The sequence below is a fragment of the Ranitomeya imitator genome, chromosome 6, assembly GCF_032444005.1.
Source record: "Ranitomeya imitator isolate aRanImi1 chromosome 6, aRanImi1.pri, whole genome shotgun sequence".
Classification (NCBI taxonomy): domain Eukaryota; kingdom Metazoa; phylum Chordata; class Amphibia; order Anura; family Dendrobatidae; genus Ranitomeya; species Ranitomeya imitator.
Genome location: NC_091287.1, coordinates 201,055,545 through 201,075,503, shown reverse-complemented (window position 1 = coordinate 201,075,503; position 19,959 = coordinate 201,055,545). Strand labels below are relative to the sequence as shown.

At 46.2% G+C, this 19,959-nt stretch overlaps 1 protein-coding gene and 1 long non-coding RNA gene across 4 annotated transcripts in view; both read right to left on the bottom strand.

Annotated features, from left to right (window-relative positions):
* Positions 1–19,959, bottom strand: part of LOC138642334 (protein Shroom4-like) — a 1,359,201-nt gene that overhangs the window by 822,704 nt on the left and 516,538 nt on the right. The window lies entirely within an intron of this gene.
* The window catches only part of LOC138642335 (uncharacterized), a 196,436-nt gene continuing 180,104 nt past the window's right edge, over positions 3,628–19,959 (bottom strand). The window contains exons 2-3 of the long non-coding RNA XR_011314023.1: positions 5,518–5,579; positions 3,628–4,353 (exon numbers count right to left, since the gene is read on the bottom strand). This is a non-coding gene — a long non-coding RNA (uncharacterized lncRNA). The remainder of the gene's footprint in view (positions 4,354–5,517; positions 5,580–19,959) is intronic.

The following is a 19,959-nucleotide window of genomic DNA, read 5'->3' as shown; positions in this document are numbered from 1 at the left end:
AGCAGGCTGCCTCCTTCTGAGGTGCAGAAATCCGGTAGCTGGAACACCGAGGTTGTAAGGACCTCCACGCCTTACATCAGAGACCGGCAGGACAGCTAATTGCACGTTACCTGTCCGCACCCACACCCAGGAGGCACGGTGACACCCCACAGAGCCGGGTCATCCAAGAGATCCAATAATCAGGCTCAAGTCACCAGTCATACGGGTTTTGTCCTATCCTAACTGGGGGACAGAGAGAGAGATAACATCTGCGAGGACCTTATGTGAAGCTTCTAGCAGTAAGGGACTACACCACTACAGCACAAATGAAGGCTTCTATTCTCCACCTGGATAAGGGGACTCTGGACTTGCCTCCGATCCGGCCAGACCCCCTACTTGCCCTGTGATCTGGTGCCCTGGGTTGTGGCTGCTGAAACCAACAGTAATCAAGGTAAAGAGACTGTGTCCTTGTTCTTCTCTGCACTTCTCACCATTCCACCATCTACACACCGGGAGTAGTGTTCGTGTTGAACTGTTCACCAATTTTGAGCTGTTTTGGGCGGTGTTTGAGTCGTTCATCGAACTCGAACAGTTTGCTTAAAATTCATCTGTTCGAGTTTCTGTTCTATAACTGTTCGTTCACCAAAAGCCTAACTTGCTTTTCACATTTAAACTGTTTATCAATGTTAATAGACTGTTTCAGTGTATAGTGGGTGGGGGGGGGCGGAGGATAGATCTGTGCTGACATAATGCCGACCTCCATTTTTTTTTTCTTTCCCGCATTTACAGTGGGGCGGTGCAGTCTCTCAGCCTATCAGCAGTGCACACACACACAGCAATGTGCATGTGATGCACACAAGCAAGGGCATGTGTCATTGGCTGTGTATGTCACATGTCCTTGCCCTATGCCCTATAAGATCGAGCCATTTTCCCCGTCGCCACTATTTCCTCACTGCTGCAGCTTAGTGTTAGACGGCACCGCTGCTGCTGTGGGCGCTGTACAGTCTAAGAGTGGTTTTTCGGAGCAAATTTTCTGTTAGACCGAGAGAGATAGGTTTAGTGAGTCGGGAGTCAGGACTAGTTGTAATATCAGCCCTTTTCAGGGTAGGTTAAAGCAGTTCATAGCACTTTTTGTCAGGTAGGTCTGTGCCAGTGCTGTGCAAGTAATTGTCACAGCATTTGGTGTAATTTAGCTCAGCCAATCCTTTTGGGTTAGTAGCATTGTCTGGTATTCATCTGAGTAGCCTGCCTGTGAAGCTAGCTATATTGCCTGTGTATCTAAATTTATACTGCATCTAAACCTGTAAATCGTTTTGGGCTTAGTAGCAGTGTCTGCACGTCAGCGGATTAGCCCGCCTGTGAAGCTACACTGCCTGTGTATCTAAATTTTTACTGCATCTAAGCCAGTAAATGGTTTTGGGCCTAGGAGCTGTGTCTGCATATCAGTGGAGTAGCCCACCTGTGAAGCTAACTACACCGCCTGTGTATCTAAATTTTTACTGCATCTAAGCCAGTAAATCGTTTTGGGCCTAGGAGCAGTGTCTGCACGTCTGCGGAGTAGCCAACCTGTGAAGCTAACTACACCGCCTGTCTATCTAAATTTTCACTACATCTAACCCAGTAAATTGTTTTGGGCCTAGTACCACAGTTTGGCCACTCAGCTCTGCTCAGTTTCCATCCATTGCTTTTTGTGCCAACAACTACAGAGTTGCCAATTAGTAAAGCACCAAAATTAGTGGCAAAAGGCCTGCTGCTGGTGGAAAGGGGAATAGGCATGTTGGAAAGGGAAAGAAAGGTTGTGTCCGTGGGGTAGGTGGTAAAGCAACAGTAACATCTGCAGAAGAAAGACCATCTTCCAGCCAAAGTAAGATGTCTACTTTTTTTCGTGGACAATCTGATATGATCCCTTTCTTACGACCATCGCTACGAGCATCGCCAAAAATTCCAGATGAGGCACAAAAACAGCAGGTGCTTGAACGGGTATCAAATGCTCGTTCAAGTGGGCTCTCCTCCACCTCAACTTCAACATCACAAATACTCCAGTCCTCAGAGGTGTCACCCCAATCGCACTTGCTTCCTCACAGCTCCCAAGTCTCCAGCTGCCCAAATGAGTATGGGGTAAACACAGATGGTTGAGTCTGCAGAGCTGTTTACTCATACTATAGCCTGGGATTCAGAGGTCTGCTCCAGAGCGTCTGTGAATCCAGACGAGGAAATGATCTACGCTGATGCCCAGAATCTTTGTGAGTCGGATCCAGGCCCAGATGAAGAAGGTTCTGAGCATAATGTAGACCCTCGTTCCCAAACTGTAACTGTTAGCAAAACAGGGATGGACCATCAACAATAACCGCAAAATATAATAATAGGGAATCTGCCCAAAGTATGTCAATATAGAACATAACAAAAAAAGAAAAGAGACATACCGAAAACTGGGGAACACCCTGAATACACGATGTACAAATTTAGAGATAATTTATTAAAGTCCAATCATACCATCTCTGGCTTGTCAAGGTAAGGAGGCTTATTCGCCACAAGCCAGAGATGGTATGTCACTCTCCATAAGGAGAAACGATACCCCTTAGACCCCAGTCCAGAGCCTCTCACCTAGCCAAATTAGTTCTCATGCTTCGCACTGACGAGGGCCAAGAGGCCGAAACACCGTGTCTGCGAATTGAGATACTAATTTGGCTTTTATCCTAAGTTATATTGCATGAATCGTTAAAGAGTTGATTGTGACTTGTAGGATCGCTACTTCCAACAGGTGGCGCTACAGAGTTTAAGTCCTCTTTTATTCAGAAGAGGCAATTTGCATATTATATTTCCCAGAGGAGCATTGCATGGCGAATAAGCCTCCTTACCTTGACAAGCCAGAGATGGTATGTCACTCTCCATAAGGAGAAACGATACCCCTTAGACTCAAAAACAAACGTGTATACTATACCCGAAATTGCAGGATCCCAAACAGCTGTGAGAACATGTGCAACAGGAAACCCGGAAATGACACCGCGCTGGAAGTAGGTTAAGGTGTATGTGCATCAAACCGGTTGTAACATAGTAACATAGTTATTAAGGTTGAAGGAAGACTTTAAGTCCATCTAGTTCAACCCATAGCCTAACCTAATATGCCCTAACATGTTGACCCAGAGGAAGGCAAAAAAAAACCCATGTGGCAAATAGTAAGCTCCACTTTGGGGAAAAAAATTCCTTCCCGACTACACATACGGCAATCAGACTAGTTCCCTGGATCAACACCCTATCAAGGAATCTAGTATATATACCCTGCAACATTATACTTTTCAAGAAAGGTATCCAATCCCCTCTTAAATTTAAGTAATGAATCACTCATTACAACATCATACGGCAGAGAGTTCCATAGTCTCACTGCTCTTACAGTAAACAATCCGCATCTGTTATTATGCCTAAACCTTCTTTCCTCCAGAGGTAGAGGATGCCTCTTTGTCCCTGTCTCAGGTCTATGATTAAAAATTATAATGGGGTCTTCTGTGCTGTAGTACCTCTTTCAGCACCCCCCGTGTTTCAGGAGGTCCACTCTGCTTTTGCTAGATTCTGAATGAAGGACGCTGGCTGGAATTCCTTGATTACATGAGAGCATATAAAAGCTGACTGCTTCTCCACGTATTTCCAGTCTAAAAGAACACACTTTATTCACAGCACACAGAATATATAACACAGATACACAGGGCAGGCCAATAGAAAAAGCAGGCCAGACATACATTACAATAGCCGCAGGGGGCCGGAGCCTGCTGATATTTACCGTGGGGATTACAAAGGTTGGGGAGGTCAGAAGGAGAATATCTTGTCCCCTCTACCCAGGGGCGCAGCCTGTGGACTGATGCATTTCACATGGAACCTATTATACATAACATATACTGCATAACATATTCTTGGTGCTGGGGGTTCTGTAACATGGCTCCCCTTTTCAGCGACGTGATCGGCATACACAGTCTGATCCTTAACGGATCGGTTTGGGGATGACCGAAGTTTATGGGGTTGGTGCAAGTTCTGTTTGTCGACTTAGTCCATCGGCATTACCATTTTGTTTGCCGGGTCTGTAGTGGATGGTGAAGTCCAGAGGTTGTAGGGCTAAACTCCACCGCAGTAATCTGGCGTTGTCTCCGGAGACCCGATTAAGCCAGACTAGGGGATTATGGTCCGTTAGGAGGGAAAACTGTCGTCCATACAAATATTATTGTAACTTTTTGAGTGCCCATACGATTGCCAGGCACTCCTTCTCGATGGCCGCATAGCTCACTTCACGGGGCAGTAGTTTCCGACTCAGGTAAGCTACCGCGTGTTTTTGGCCGTCTTGCCCGACTTGGCTTAGTACTGCCCCCAATCCAAACATAGAAGCGTCTGTGTGAACAAGGAAACGTTTAGTTGGATCGGGTGCGGCCAATACAGGGGTATTAGTGAGGGCGTCCTTTAGCAGGCGGAAGGCTTCCTCACACTCTGGGGTCCAGGTTACCTTGCGGGGTTGGTTCTTACGGGTCAGATCAGTGAGGGGCTTGGCCACGCTGCTGTAATTGGGAACGAATTTCCTGTAATACCCCGCTGTCCCTAGAAACGCCATGACCTGTGTTTTAGTGTGTCACGATTCACACCGTGACCATCACCCCCACGTCACGGGTCGGGGTGACCCCAGGCCAACAGTCGGCTATCACATGTGCAGGGGGGCTTATAGTTATCCCTCCACTCCACAATGTGATGAAACAACACACACAAGGCTATTGACCTCTTAGTTTACAGCAGGGGCTTATTTTAGGTATCCCACTGTTGCCACCAATTTGTCAGGATTCCCTGACCACTGACACCAATTTGTCACGATTCCCACCATGACCGTCACCCCTACGTCACGGGTCGGGGTGACTTTAGGCCAATAGACGGCTATCACATGTGCAGGGGGGCTTATCTTAGTTATCCCTCCACTGCTAACAATGTGATGAGAAAACACACACAAGGCTATTGACCTCTTAGTTTACAGCAGGGGCTTATTGTAGGTATCCCACTGCTTTTCAATATACCACGAACTGCAGGGATTTATGTATATCCCGCTTACAGTTCCACTTAACACTTGCAGCTCTCTGGCGCCCCCCTTACTCTCAGGTCAGATTAGGTACCGCACCCTGGGTAATTAGTCGCCAGACAGGCTGGCTGCTAGGTGCTGGCTATTGGGCACGCTGCAGCGACGCGATAAACTACTCCCACTCATGCAGGAACAATAATTATCCACGCCGCAGTCGCTACAACATAACCCAAAAGTCTGCACACGGTATCACTGCCACCAGCTTCGATTAAACGGGTCCGAAGCTAACCCAACACAGTAGCGTAATCCCTTCGGGAGACAGGGTACGTTTAGAGCATGGAGAATGAACTAATATTAAATATTATATCCCATAAAAATTAGGCAGTGCTTTATCAAAAATATTTTATAAAGATGTTACAAATAAGACAATTGCAAATATGTACAAGGGTAATTATAAAATAAACAGTGATTAAATGAGAAAAGGTAACACTCACATGTTCTCAGTTCATTGCATGGCAGGCAACTATACGTCCCAGCTCATTGGACGTGCTCAGGGCTTCAGGAGACAAGAAGTCAAGAAGAAAGAGAAGCTGCTGAGAGCCTGCCACAAACTTAAGACCTGCAGCTAGTAACATCACAGAAAGGCTGGCTTATCCAGACCCTCCTCTCTCTACATTCTGAGTACTTCCAATCTTAAATTTATCTACTTTCTATAACTTCGCTACAAAACATGTCATAGTCATAACAAACCCAGCATTCATCTCGGATTAACGTGGGCATTCTAATGAGATCAAATATGTCCTATCTGGGATACATATTTACAGAGAAATTCCTACTTCTTTACCACATGGAGTTAGAAGCTCGTGTTTAGAGGGATGGGCAAATCCACCGAGGGAGAGTAAGAATATATATTTTCGTGTTCTTTACGTAAACGGTTTGCATAATATCTTACAAAAACAGAACAAAGAACTTTCATGAATTTCTAGAAGTTTCTAGTCCAGTTAGAGCTTACACGGCAGGAAATGCCGGTCATAAATACCTTTGGCGAGGGGTGATGAGGGATTTGGGAGTTGAAAGTCAGGAATTTGAAGCTACAAACTGTTGCAGCATCACTCCAAGAAAGGGGGCTGAGAGAAACTACTTATATGATATTTCATACCATATCGTGACATCTCCCCCTTTTGGTGTGCGCTAGGGAGGTAGAAACCCACAATATGCCTCCATGAGCACCTCAGTAGGTTCACCCTGGCGGGACAGTCCATCTGCATTCCCATGCTCTTTGCCCGTTTTGCGTTCAATGGTGAAGTCAAACTGCTGAAGGGCAAGGCTCCAGCGTAGCAACCTGCCATTGGTTCCACACATGGCGTTTAGCCAGCGCAGAGGGTCGTGGTCAGTCACCACAGTGAAGGGGCGACCGTACAAGTAGGGCTGCAAGCGCTGCAGGGCCCAGACTATGGCCAGGCACTCCTTCTCGATGGTGGAGTAGGCCACTTCCCTCGGCAAAAGTTTCCGGCTCAGGTATAACACGGGGTGCTCTTGGTCCTCCGAGTCAACCTGGCTGAGCACAGCACCAAGGCCAAATTCGCTGGCGTCGGTCTGCACCAAGAACGGTCGACTGCTGTTGATGGCTTTCAACACAGGGGCGTAGCACAGTGCGGTTTTCAACGCCTGGAAGGCCCCCTCACAGCCATCTGTCCAGTTGACAATGTGGGGTAGCTTCTTCCTGGTGAGGTCCGTCAAAGGTTTTGCCAGGCTACTATAGTGCTGTACAAAGCACCTATAGTACCCTGCAGTGCCCAAGAAGGACATCACCTGTTTCTTGGTCACGGGAGTGGGCCAGTTAACGATCGCGCCCACTTTCTCCGGCTCTGGCTTCAGGGTGCTCCCGCCTACCCGGTGCCCCAGGTAGTGAACCTCCCTCATGCCCATCTGGCACTTTCCCGGCTTGATAGTCAGTCCTGCTTGGTGAATTCGCCTGAGCACCTCCTCGAGATGCTGCAGGTGTTCCTTCCAGGAGGAACTGAAGATGGCAATGTCATCCAAGTACGCCACGGTGTACTTCTCCAGTCCCTGAAGCAGGAGGTTGACCATCCGCTGGAAAGTGGCAGGGGCATTTTTCATGCCGAAGGGCATGACCGTGGACTTGTACAGTCCAAAGGGTGTGATAAAGGCGGACTTCTCCTGCGCCTCGGGGCTCAGGGGAATCTGCCAGTATCCTTGACTCAGATCCATTATTGTTAGGTAATCTGCGCCAGCTAACTTATCCAGCAGCTCCTCGATGCGCGGCATTGGGTGCGCGTCAGAGGCTGTGATGGTGTTGAGCCCCCTGTAGTCCACGCAGAACCGGCTGGTCCGGTCCTTCTTTGGCACGAGAACTACAGGTGATGCCCACGCGCTCTTTGACCGTCGAATCACCCCCAGCTGTAACATCTCTTCGATCTCTTGGCATATAATCTGCTGCACCTGGTCAGAGATTTGATAGGGTGTTCGCTGTAGTGGGGCATGATTCCCGGTGTCCACCTCGTGGACTGCTAACTGAGTCCCCCCAGGTCGGTTGGAGAACATGAAGGGTTCCAGTGTGGTTTGAAACTGCAACCGCTGGGGTTCAGTTAATGAGGCGCTTACCTCCACGTCCTCGATGGACCCATTGGCCTTGGCTTGGGCCAGCATGTCCAGGAGGGTGTCTTCCTCACCGTCTTCGGGCAAGCTGCAGACCGGTAGGACGAAAGGTTCACGTTCGTGATGAGCCTTCATCATGTTGACGTGAAAGGCCTTTCGCCTACCCCGAGCGTGGTCAAGCGTGACCACATAAGTGACCGGGTTGAGCTGTTGGTGGACGACGTACAGGCCCTCCCAGGCTGCCTGAAGCTTATCCGTTGGTACGGGGACCAGCACCCACACCTTTTGACCCACGTGGTAGGTCTGCTCCCGGGCGTTCTGGTCGTACCAGTGCTTCTGGTCAGCCTGAGCCTGCGTCATGTTGTCATGCACCAACTGCGTCAAGGTCTGCATCTTGTCACGGAAGCGCATGACATACTCCACTATGGACACTTCAGAAGGGTTCGGCTCCTCTTCCCAGGATTCTCTTACCAACCCAAGGGGTCCCCGGACTCGCCTGCCGTACAGGAGCTCGAAGTGGGAGAACCCCGTCGAGGCCTGCGGAACCTCTCGGTAAGCGAATAGCAGGTGTGGGAGGTACCGCTCCCAGTCGCGCCCTTGAGTCTCAACCAGCATGCGTAGCATCTGTTTGAGGGTACCATTGAAGCGTTCACACAAGCCATTGGTCTGTGGGTGATACGCACTCGATACCAGGTGCTTCACCTGCATTCTCTAACAGAGAGCCTCCATTAGGCGAGACATAAATTGGGTCCCTTGATCAGTAAGCATTTCCCTGGGAAATCCTACACGTGAAAAGATAGCCAACAGGGCATCCGCCACTTTATCTGCCCTAGTTGACGACAGAGCTACTGCCTCTGGGTACCAGGTAGCATAGTCTACCACAGTAAGAATATATCGCTTTCCAGAGCTGCTGGGGACGGCCAGCGGGCCCACAATGTCCACCTCGATCCTCTGGAAAGGCTCCTCTATCACTGGCAAAGGGATCAGGGGAGCCTTAATAGCAGGCCCCGCCTTCCCCACTCTTTGACATAGGAGCGGCAGTAGTTTGACACATCTGTCCCCATCTTAGGCCAATAGAAGTGTTGAGACAGCCGGGCCTTAGTTTTGCTGATCCCCAAGTGTCAAGCTAGCGGGATCTCATGGGCAATCCGCAACAACTCACCCCGGAATTGCTGTGGCACGACCAGCTGTCTTTCCCTCAACCACTCCTTTTGTAATTCTCCGGGTACTGTCTCCCGGTACAACCTTCCTCGCTCCCAGAACACCTTCTCCTTATCAGTCTCGGAGAAGCGCGTCCCGGCGAGTTGTCTCAAACTCTCTAGGCTCGCATCTGTGTGCAGAGCGGCCTAAAACTCCTGGCTAGGGGAAGCCAGAAGCGACGTCAGGGTCCCTTCCCCACGGGAACCCTCTTGGACCTGCTCTGGGTCTGCCTCTGGTTCAGTCACAGTGATGACTGAGGAGGGTCCGGAAGGCAGACAGTTATCTGCGTTCCGGGCACTCTGACTGCGGGTGACAGCAGCTACGTAGGCTGTCTCCCTGGGGGTTTCTACAGACCCATCAGCCAGCGCTGCTATGGGCTCGACCTCCCCATCCACCCCCAACACTCCAGGGGCAGTGCTACTTATGGGCCAGTTACCTTCCTCGGTGGCACTGGTCACTTTCATGGCGTCACCTTCCTCACGGTTCCCATGCATCTACCCATTTCCTGTAGCACCGAGACTTGCCCCTGTTAGGGGTTCCTCAGCCGTCTTACTCTGCAGAGCGACATGGCTGGGCACGCCTGTACCTATGAACACATTAACCTTCACAGAAAAATCATTATCAGGTTCAGCTGGCACAGGTACAACATTTTCACCATCAATCCTAGGAAAAAAATGGTTATTAGATGCATCATTACAAGATAAAGCATGGTCAGGTAACACATGCGATTTCCCATCGTCATCATCATCATCATCAGAGTTAACGTTACCCTTATTAGTAGATTGGGGAGGGGTGTCAGGGACATAGTGTGCAACCAACCTCCCCAAATCAGTCCCCAACAAAACGTCAGTGGGCAAATTATCAGACAGCCCCACTTCCTTCACCCCGCTCCCAGCAACCCAATCAATAAAAACCAGGGCCATCGGTAAGGGACAGCTGATGCCCCCAATCCCCGTGACAGTTAGGGTTTTCCCCAGAATGATTTCTTCAGGGGCCGCCAGTTCGGGTCGGATGAGGGTTCGTTCAGCCCCGGTGTCCTTGAGGCCTGTAGCAACATGGCCTCCCACAGTGACGTGCTGTACGTTGTCACACACCCTCCCAACCACACCACCCACCAAAAGAACTGCTGCTTTAGGCCCTGGGGCCTTGGCTGGGGTGTTCAAGTAATTAGTGGGCCCAGTAAATCTGGACCACGTCACGGCAGTGGAGCAGGGAGAGGTAAGTATTTCAACTTTGCAAGTGCTGTGATCCTGAGCAAGCAGGGGGGGCCCACTCGTTGACATTGGCACTGGCACAGGGCCCCTCAAAGTACAGCGGTGTGTTTGCACGGCGGGGGCGCCCCCCACCGGCAGCAACACTTTTGCGTACTATGAGGGGCCCTGTGCCAGTGACGTCGCCAACGAGTATTCCTCCCCCCACCTGATGAAGGAACCTGCACCTTCATCTGCACCTTCCTCTTTGTCCCCGTGTAAGGTGGTATGGTATGCGGGAAGGGGGACCTGACTTTCAGCAGGGTCACAATCTTGCAGTGTAGCGTGCACGGGGAATGTTGCATTATGGGTCAATGTACCAGCAGACTCATCTATCACTGGCTGGGAAATGGGCAGGATGAGGGGGAAACAGATATGGGCCCAAAGAATAAAGTGGGCTAAATGCAGTTCAAAATTGGTAACAGGACTAACCAGGGGGCATTGTTTTGTTCAGTGGAGTTCAACTGGAATGAGAGGCTGACACAGAGAGTAGGCCTAAATCAGTAAGTATTCTAAATGCAGTTCAAAATTGGCAACAGTAGTAAACCGGCGGCACAGCTTTGTTCACTGTAGGAGAACAGCAAGGAGCGGCAGACACAGATAGAAGGCCCCAACCCAACTAGTAGGCCTAATGCAGTGTTGTTTTCAACAACTACTAAACGAGAGCCAGAAGATCGAAGCAATGGAGAGGAAACCTGGGGAACACCTTGGAGTGGAAGACACTAGGGTTGAGCGAAACGGATCGTTCATTTTCAAAAGTCACCGACTTTTGGCAAAGTCGGGTTTCATGAAACCCGACCCGACCCCTGTGTGGGGTCGGCCATGCGGTACTCGACTTTCGCGCCAAAGTCGTGTTTCAATGACGCGAAAAGCGCCATTTCTCAGCCAATGAAGGTGGACGCAGAGTGTGGGCAGCATGATGACATAGGTCCTGGTCCCCACCATCTTAGAGAAGGGCATTGCAGTGATTGGCTTGCTGTCTGCGTCGTCACAGGGGCTATAAAGGGGCGTTCCCGCCGACCGCCATCTTACTGCTGCTGATCTGAGCCTAGGGAGAGGTTGCTGCCGCTTCGTCAGAAGCAGGGATAGCGTTAGGCAGGGTCCATTAACCACCAAACCGCTTGTGCTGTAGCGATTTCCACTGTCCAACACCACCTTTTGTTTGCAGGGACAGTGGAAGCTACATTTTTTTTCCTCAGCGCTGTAGCTCATTGGGCTGCCCTAGAAGGCTCCCTGATAGCTGCATTGCTGTGTGTACGCCGCTGTGCAAACCAACTGCTTTTTTCAAAGCACAAATCCTGTTGTTCCTTCCTTTCTGCACAGCTATCTTGTTTGTTTGTCCACACTTTTTATTTAATTTGTGCATCAGTCCACTCCTTATTGCTGCCTGCCATACCTGGCTGAGATTACTGCAGGGAGATAGTAATTGTAGGACAGTCCCTGTTTTTTTTTTTTTTATTCTCCCTAAAAAAATAAGTTGCGGGAGATTAAGATTGGCATTTCTGCTAGAGTGCCATCCCTGTGTGTACCATCTCTCTCACATAGTGGGCCATAGAAAGCCTTTTTATTTTTCTGTTTTTTTTGTGGGGTTTATAAATTCTCCCTGATAAAAAAAAAAACAGTGGGAGATTAATATTGGCCTTTGGGCTTGTGTGCCAGTCCTGAGTGTGCCATCTCTCTCTCAAATAGTGGGCCATAGAAAGCCTATTTATTTTTTTTTATTTGGTTTCTAAATTCTCCCTGGAAAAATAAAAAAAAAATCAGTGGGAGATTAACCCCTCTGTGACCTTAGACGTACTATCCCGTCGAGGTGCCCTGGGCTTATCTGACCCTGGACGGGATAGTACGTCATAGCCGATCGGCCGCGCTCACGGGGGGAGTGCGGCCGATCGCGGCCGGGTGTCAGCTGCTTATCGCAGCTGACATCCGGCACTATGTGCCAGGAGCGGTCACGGACCGCCCCCAGCACATTAACCCCTGGCACACCGCGATCAAAGATGATCGCGATGTGCCGGCGGTACAGGGAAGCACCGCGCAGGGAGGGGGCTCCCTGCGGGCTTCCCTGAGACCCCCGGAGCAACGCGATGTGATCGCGTTGCTGCGAGGGTCTCACCTCCCTCCCTGCTCCCTCCAGCCCCGGATCCAAGATGGCCGCGGATCCGGGTCCTGCAGGGAGGGAGGTGGCTTCACAGAGCCTGCTCAGAGCAGGCACTGTGAAGCAGCCTGCACTGCTATCAGATCAGTGATCTGACAGAGTGCTGTGCAAACTGTCAGATCACTGATCTGTGATGTCCCCCCCTGGGACAAAGTAAAAAAGTTAAAAAAAAATTTTCCAAATGTGTAAAAAAAAAAAAAAAAAATATTCCAAAATAATGAAAAAAAAAAAAAATATTATTCCCATAAATACATTTCTTCATCTAAATAAAAAAAAAAAACCAATAAAAGTACACATATTTAGTATCGCCGCGTCCGTAACGACCCGACCTATAAAACTGTCCCACTAGTTAACCCCTTCAGTAAACACCGTAAGAAAAAAAAAAAAAAACGAGGCAAAAAACAACGCTTTATCATCATACCGCCGAACAAAAAGTGGAATAACACGCGATCAAAAGGACAGATATAAATAACCATGGTACCGCTGAAAGCGTCATATTGTCCCGCAAAAAAAGAGCCGCCATACAGCATCATCAGCAAAAAAATAAAAAAGTTATAGTCCTGAGAATAAAGCGATGCAAAAATAATTATTTTTTCTGTAAAATAGTTTTTATCGTATAAAAGCACCAAACCATAAAAAAATGATATAAATGAGGTATCGCTGTAATCGTACTGACCCGAAGAATAAAACTGATTTATCAATTTTACCAAACGCGGAACGGTATAAACGCCTCCCCCAATAGAAATTCATGAATAGCTGGCTTTTGGTCATTCTTCCTCACAAAAATCGGAATAAAAAGCGATAAAAAAATGTCACGTGCCCAAAAATGTTTTCAATAAAAACGTCAACTCGTCCCGCAAAAAACAAGACCTCACATGACTCTGTGGACCAAAATATGGAAAAATTATAGCTCTCAAAATGTGGTATTGCAAAAAATATTTTTTGCAATAAAAAGGGTCTTTCAGTGTGTGACGGCTGCCAATCATAAAAATCCGCTAAAAAACTCGCTATAAAAGTAAATCAAACCCCCCTTCATCACCCCGTTAGTTAGGGAAAAATAAAAAAAATGTATTTATTTCCATTTTCCCATTAGGGCTAGGGTTAGGGCTAGGGTTAGGGCTAGGGTTAGGGCTAGGGCTAGGGTTAGGGCTAGGGTTAGGGCTAGGGCTAGGGTTAGGGCTAGGGTTAGGGCTAGGGTTAGGGCTAGGGTTAGGGTTAGGGTTGGGGCTACAGTTAGGGTTGGGGCTAAAGTTAGGGTTAGGGTTTAGATTACATTTACAGTTGGGAATAGGGTTGGGATTAGGGTTAGGGGTGTGTCAGGGTTAGAGGTGTGGTTAGGGTTACCGTTGGAATTAGGGTTAGGGGTGTGTTTAGATTAGGGTTTCAGTTATAATTGGGGGGTTTCCACTGTTTCGGCACATCAGGGGCTCTCCAAACACGACATGGCGTCCAATCTCAATTCCAGCCAATTCTGCGTTGAAAAAGTAAAACAGTGCTCCTTCCCTTCCGAGCTCTCCTGTGTGCCCAAACAGGGGTTTACCCCAACATATGGGGTATCAGCGTACTCAGGACAAATTGGACAACAACTTTTGTGGACCAATTTCTCCTGTTACCCTTGGGAAAATACAAAACTGGGGGCTAAAAAATAATTTTTGTGGGAAAACAAAAAGATTTTTTATTTTCACGGCTCTGCGTTATAAACTGTAGTGAAACACTTGGGGGTTCAAAGTTCTCACAACACATCTAGATAAGTTCATTGAGGGGTCTAGTTTCCAATATGGGGTCACTTGTGGGGGGTTTCTACTGTTTAGGTACATTAGGGGCTCTGCAAACGCAATGTGACGCCTGCAGACCAATCCATCTAAGTCTGCATTCCAAATGATGCTCCTTCCCTTCCGAGCCCTCCCATGCGCCCAAACGGTGGTTCCCCCCCACATATCGGGTATCAGCGTACTCAGGACAAATTGGACAACAACATTTAGGGTCCAATTTCTCCTGCTAACCTTGGAAAAATACAAAACTGGGGGCTAAAATATAATTTTTGTGGAAAAAAAAATATTTTTTATTTGCATGGCTCTGCGTTATAAACTGTAGTGAAATACTTGGGGGTTCAAAGCTCTCACAACACATCAAGATGAGTTCCTTAGGGGGTCTACTTTCCAAAATGGTGTCACTTGTGGGGGGTTTCTACTGTTTAGGTACATTAGGGGCTCTGCAAACGCAATGTGACGCCTGCAGACCATTCCATCTAAGTCTGCATTCCAAATGGCGCTCCTTCCCTTCCGAACCCTCCCATGCGCCCAAACGGTGGTTCCCCCCCACATATGGGGTATCAGCGTACTCAGGACAAATTGGACAACAACATTTAGGGTCCAATTTCTCCTGCTAACCTTGGAAAAATACAAAACTGGGGGCTAAAATATAATTTTTGTGGAAAAAAAAATATTTTTTATTTGCATGGCTCTGCGTTATAAACTGTAGTGAAATACTTGGGGGTTCAAAGCTCTCACAACACATCAAGATGAGTTCCTTAGGGGGTCTACTTTCCAAAATGGTGTCACTTGTGGGGGGTTTCTACTGTTTAGGTACATTAGGGGCTCTGCAAACGCAATGTGACGCCTGCAGACCATTCCATCTAAGTCTGCATTCCAAATGGCGCTCCTTCCCTTCCGAACCCTCCCATGCGCCCAAACGGTGGTTCCCCCCCACATATGGGGTATCAGCGTACTCAGGACAAATTGGACAACAACATTTAGGGTCCAATTTCTCCTGCTAACCTTGGAAAAATACAAAACTGGGGGCTAAAATATAATTTTTGTGGAAAAAAAAATATTTTTTATTTGCATGGCTCTGCGTTATAAACTGTAGTGAAATACTTGGGGGTTCAAAGCTCTCACAACACATCAAGATGAGTTCCTAAGGGGGTCTACTTTCCAAAATGGTGTCACTTGTGGGGGGTTTCTACTGTTTAGGTACATTAGGGGCTCTGCAAACGCAATGTGACGCCTGCAGACCATTCCATCTAAGTCTGCATTCCAAATGGCGCTCCTTCCCTTCCGAACCCTCCCATGCGCCCAAACGGTGGTTCCCCCCCACATATGGGGTATCAGCGTACTCAGGACAAATTGGACAACAACTTTTGGGGTCCAATTTCTCCTGTTACCCTAGGGAAAATACAAAACTGGGGGCTAAAAAATAATTTTTGTGGGAAAAAAATTTTGTTTTATTTTTATGGCTCTGCATTATAAACTTCTGTGAAGCCCTTGGTGGGTCAAAGTGCTCACCACACATCCAGATAAGTTCCTTAGGGGGTCTACTTTCCAAAATGGTGTCACTTGTGGGGGGTTTCAATGTTTAGGCACATCAGTGGCTCTCCAAACGCAACATGGCGTCCCATCTCAATTCCTGTCAATTTTGCATTGAAAAGTCAAACGGCGCTCCTTCCCTTCCGAGCTCTCCCATGCGCCCAAACAGTGGTTTACTGCCACATATGGGGTATCAGCGTACTCGGGACAAATTGGACAACAACTTTTGAGGTCCAATTTCTTCTCTTACCCTTGGAAAAATAAAAAATTGGGGGCAAAAATATAATTTTTGTGAAAAAATATGATTTTTTATTTTTACGGTTCTGCATTATAAACTTCTGTGAAGCACTTGGTGGGTCAAAGTGCTCACCACACCTCTAGATAAGTTCCTTAGGGGGTCTACTTTCCAAAATGGTGTCACTTGTGGGGGGTTTCAATGTTTAGGCACATCAGTAGCTCTCCAAACGCAACATGGCGTCCCATCTCAATTTCTGTCAATTTTGCATTGAAAAGTCAAACGGCGCTCCTTCCCTTCCGAGCTCTCCCATGCGCCCAAACAGTGGTTTACTGCCACATATGGGGTATCAGCGTACTCGGGACAAATTGGACAACAACTTTTGAGGTCCAATTTCTTCTCTTACCCTTGGAAAAATAAAAAATTGGGGGCAAAAATATAATTTTTGTGAAAAAATATGATTTTTTATTTTTACGGTTCTGCATTATAAACTTCTGTGAAGCACTTGGTGGGTCAAAGTGCTCACCACACCTCTAGATAAGTTCCTTAGGGGGTCTACTTTCCAAAATGGTGTCACTTGTGGGGGGTTTCAATGTTTAGGCACATCAGTGGCTCTCCAAACGCAACATGGCGTCCCATCTCAATTCCTGTCAATTTTGCATTGAAAAGTCAAATAGCGCTCCTTCCCTTCCGAGCTCTCCCATGCGCCCAAACAGTGGTTTACTGCCACATATGGGGTATCAGCGTACTCAGGACAAATTGGACAACAACTTTTTGGGTCCAATTTCTCCTGTTACCCTTTGTAAAATAAAACAAATTGGAGCTGAAGTAAATTTTTTGTGTAAAAAAGTTAAATGTTCATTTTTATTTAAACATTCCAAAAATTCCTATTAAACACCTGAAGGGTTAATAAACTTCTTGAATGTGGTTTTGAGCACCTTGAGGGGGGCAGTTTTTAGAATGGTGTCACACTTGGGCATTTTCTATCATATAGACCCCTCAAAATGACTTCAAATGAGACGTGGTCCCTAAAAAAAAATGGTGTTGTAAAAATGAGAAATTGCTGGTCAACTTTTAACCCTTATAACTCCCTAACAAAAAAAAAAATTGGTTCCAAAATTATGCTGATGTAAAGGAGACATGTGGGAAATGTTACTTATTAAGTATTTTGTGTGACATATCTCTGTGATTTAATTGCATAAAAATTCAAAGTTTGAAAATTGCGAAATTTTCAAAATTTTCGCCAAATTTCCGTTTTTTTCACAAATAAACGCAGGTACTATCAAAGAAATTTTACCACTATCATGAAGTACAATATGTCACGAGAAAACAATGTCAGAATCACCAGGATCCGTTGAAGCGTTTCGGAGTTATAACCTCATAAAGGGACAGTGGTCAGAATTGTAAAAATTGGCCTGGTCATTAACGTGCAAACCACCCTTGGGGGTAAAGGGGTTAATATTGGCCTTTCTGCTTGTGTGCCATTCCTGACTCCTGGGTGTGCCATCTCGGTCTCTCAAATAGTGTGCCATAGATAGCCTATTTTTTTTTAATTTGGTTTCTAAATTCTCCCTGAAAAAAATCATTTTTTTTATTTGGTTTCTAAATTCTCCCTGAAAAAAATCATTTTTTTTAAATTTGGTTTCTAAAGTCTCCCTGTAAAAATAGAAAAAAATCAGTGGGAGATTAATATTTGCCTTTCTGCTTGTGTGCCAGTCTTGACTCCTGGGTGTGCCATCTCTGTCTCTCAAATAATGGGCCATAGAAAGCCTATTTTTTTTTTTATTTGGTTTCTAAATTCTCCCTGAAAAAAAAAAAAAAAATCAGTGGGAGATTAATATTGGCCTTTCTGCTTGTGTGCCATTCCTGACTCCTGGGTGTGCCATCTCTGTCTCTCAAATAGTGGGCCATAGAAAGCCTATTTTTTTTATTTGGTTTCTAAATTCTCCCTGAAAAAATCATTTTTTTAAATTTGGTTCCTAAATTCTCCCTGAAAAAATCATTTTTTTAAATTTGGTTTCTAAAGTCTCCCTGTAAAAATAAAAAAAAATCAGTGGGAGATTAATATTGGCCTTTCTGCTTGTGTGCCATTCCTGACTCCTGGGTGTGCCATCTCTGTCTCTCAAATAGTGGGCCACAGAAAGCCTATTTTTTTTATTTTTTATTTGGTTTCTAAATTCTCCCTGAAAAAATAAAAAAAAATCAGTGGGAGATTAATATTGGCCTTTCTGCTTGTGTGCCAGTCTTGACTCCTGGGTGTGCCATCTCTGTCTCTCAAATAGTGGGCCATAGAAAGCCTATTTTTTTTTATTTGGTTTCTAAATTCTCCCTGAAAAAATAAAAAAAAAATCAGTGGGAGATTAATATTGGCCTTTCTGCTTGTGTGCCAGTCTTGACTCCTGGGTGTGCAATCTCTCTCTCTCTCAAATAGTGGGCCATAGAAAGCCTATTTTTTTTTTATTTGGTTTCTAAATTCTCCCTGAAAAAATCATTTTTTTTAATTTGGTTCCTAAATTCTCCCTGAAAAATCATTTTTTTAAATTTGGTTTCTAAAGTCTCCCTGTAAAAATAAAAAAAAATCAGTGGGAGATTAATATTGGCCTTTCTGCTTGTGTGCCATTCCTGACTCCTGGGTGTGCCATCTCTGTCTCTCAAATAGTGGGCCATAGAAAGCCTATTTTTTTTTATTTGGTTTCTAAATTCTCCCTGAAAAATAAAAAAAAATCAGTGGGAGATTAATATTGGCCTTTCTGCTTGTGTGCCAGTCTTGACTCCTGGGTGTGCCATCTCTCTCACTCAAATAGTGGGCCATAGAAAGCCTTTTTTTTTTTTATTTGGTTTCTAAATTCTCCCTGAAAAAATCATTTTTTTTTATTTGGTTTCTAAATTCTCCCTGAAAAAAATCATTTTTTTAAATTTGGTTTCTAAAGTCTCCCTGTAAAAATAAAAAAAAAGTCAGTGGGAGATTAATATTGGCCTTTCTGCTTGTGTGCCATTCCTGACTCCTGGGTGTGCCATTTCTGTCTCTCAAATAGTGGGCCATAGAAAGCCTATTTTTTTTTTATTTATTTGGTTTCTAAATTCTCCCTGAAAAAATAAATAAAAATCAGTGGGAGATTAATATTGGCCTTTCTGCTTGTGTGCCAGTCTTGACTCCTGGGTGTGCCATCTCTCTCTCTCTCTCAAATAGTGGGCCATAGAAAGCCTATTTTTTTATTTTATTTGGTTTTTAAATTCTCCCTGAAAAAATCTTTTTTTTTAATTTGGGTTCTAAATTCTCCCTGAATAAAAAAAAAAAAGTGGGAGATCAATATTGACATTTGTGCTTGAGTGACAGTCCTGCGTGTGTGGCATCTCTCTCATTTGGTGCCACAGAAAACAGAGTGTGTAACATTGTGCCTGATTTTCCTTGCGGTGTCACCCACCTGTAAAGGGATATCTAAATCATACTGAAGTTATAGCTCACTGTGTAAGTTGTTTGACAGCAACAAATACCGTTACTTTGGTTAAGTTTTTAAAACAATGAGGAAGTCTGGTGGAAGAGGTCGTGGCCGTGGGCGTTCATTGTCAGCTGGTAATGATGGTAGTGGTAGTGGAGCATCAGGTGGTCGTGGGAAAAAAATATTGCACCTAAGTCTGGAGCTGTGGAGCCAGGTTCGTCGTATGGCTACACAAGGCCTCGAAAGCTCCCTTTTCTGGGAGTAGGAAAACCGCTTTTAAAGCCGGAGCAGCAAGAGCAAGTTTTGGCTTACCTTGCTGACTCAGCCTCTAGCTCTTTTGCCTCCTCTTTTGAAATGGGTAAATGTAAAAGCAGCGATTCGTTAGTAGATGTTCATGGTCAGGGACAAGTCGCTTCCTTGTCCTCTTCAGCAAAAACAGCAACAGAGAAGGATGCAGCAGGCGACACAATGGGTTACTCCATGGAGCTCTTTACACATACCGTCCCTGGCTTAGAAAGTGAAACAGTTAACAGGCCATGCCCATTACAAGTTGAATCTGACATGGAGTGCACTGATGCACAGCCACAGCCAGACTACTATGCTGGTCCTTTGACTCAGACCACAACATTGCCCTCGCAGGGTACTGATCCAGAATCAGACCCTGATGAGACTATGTTGCCCCGTCACAAACGCTCTACCACCGACTTACACGGTGACACAGACGAAGTTGCG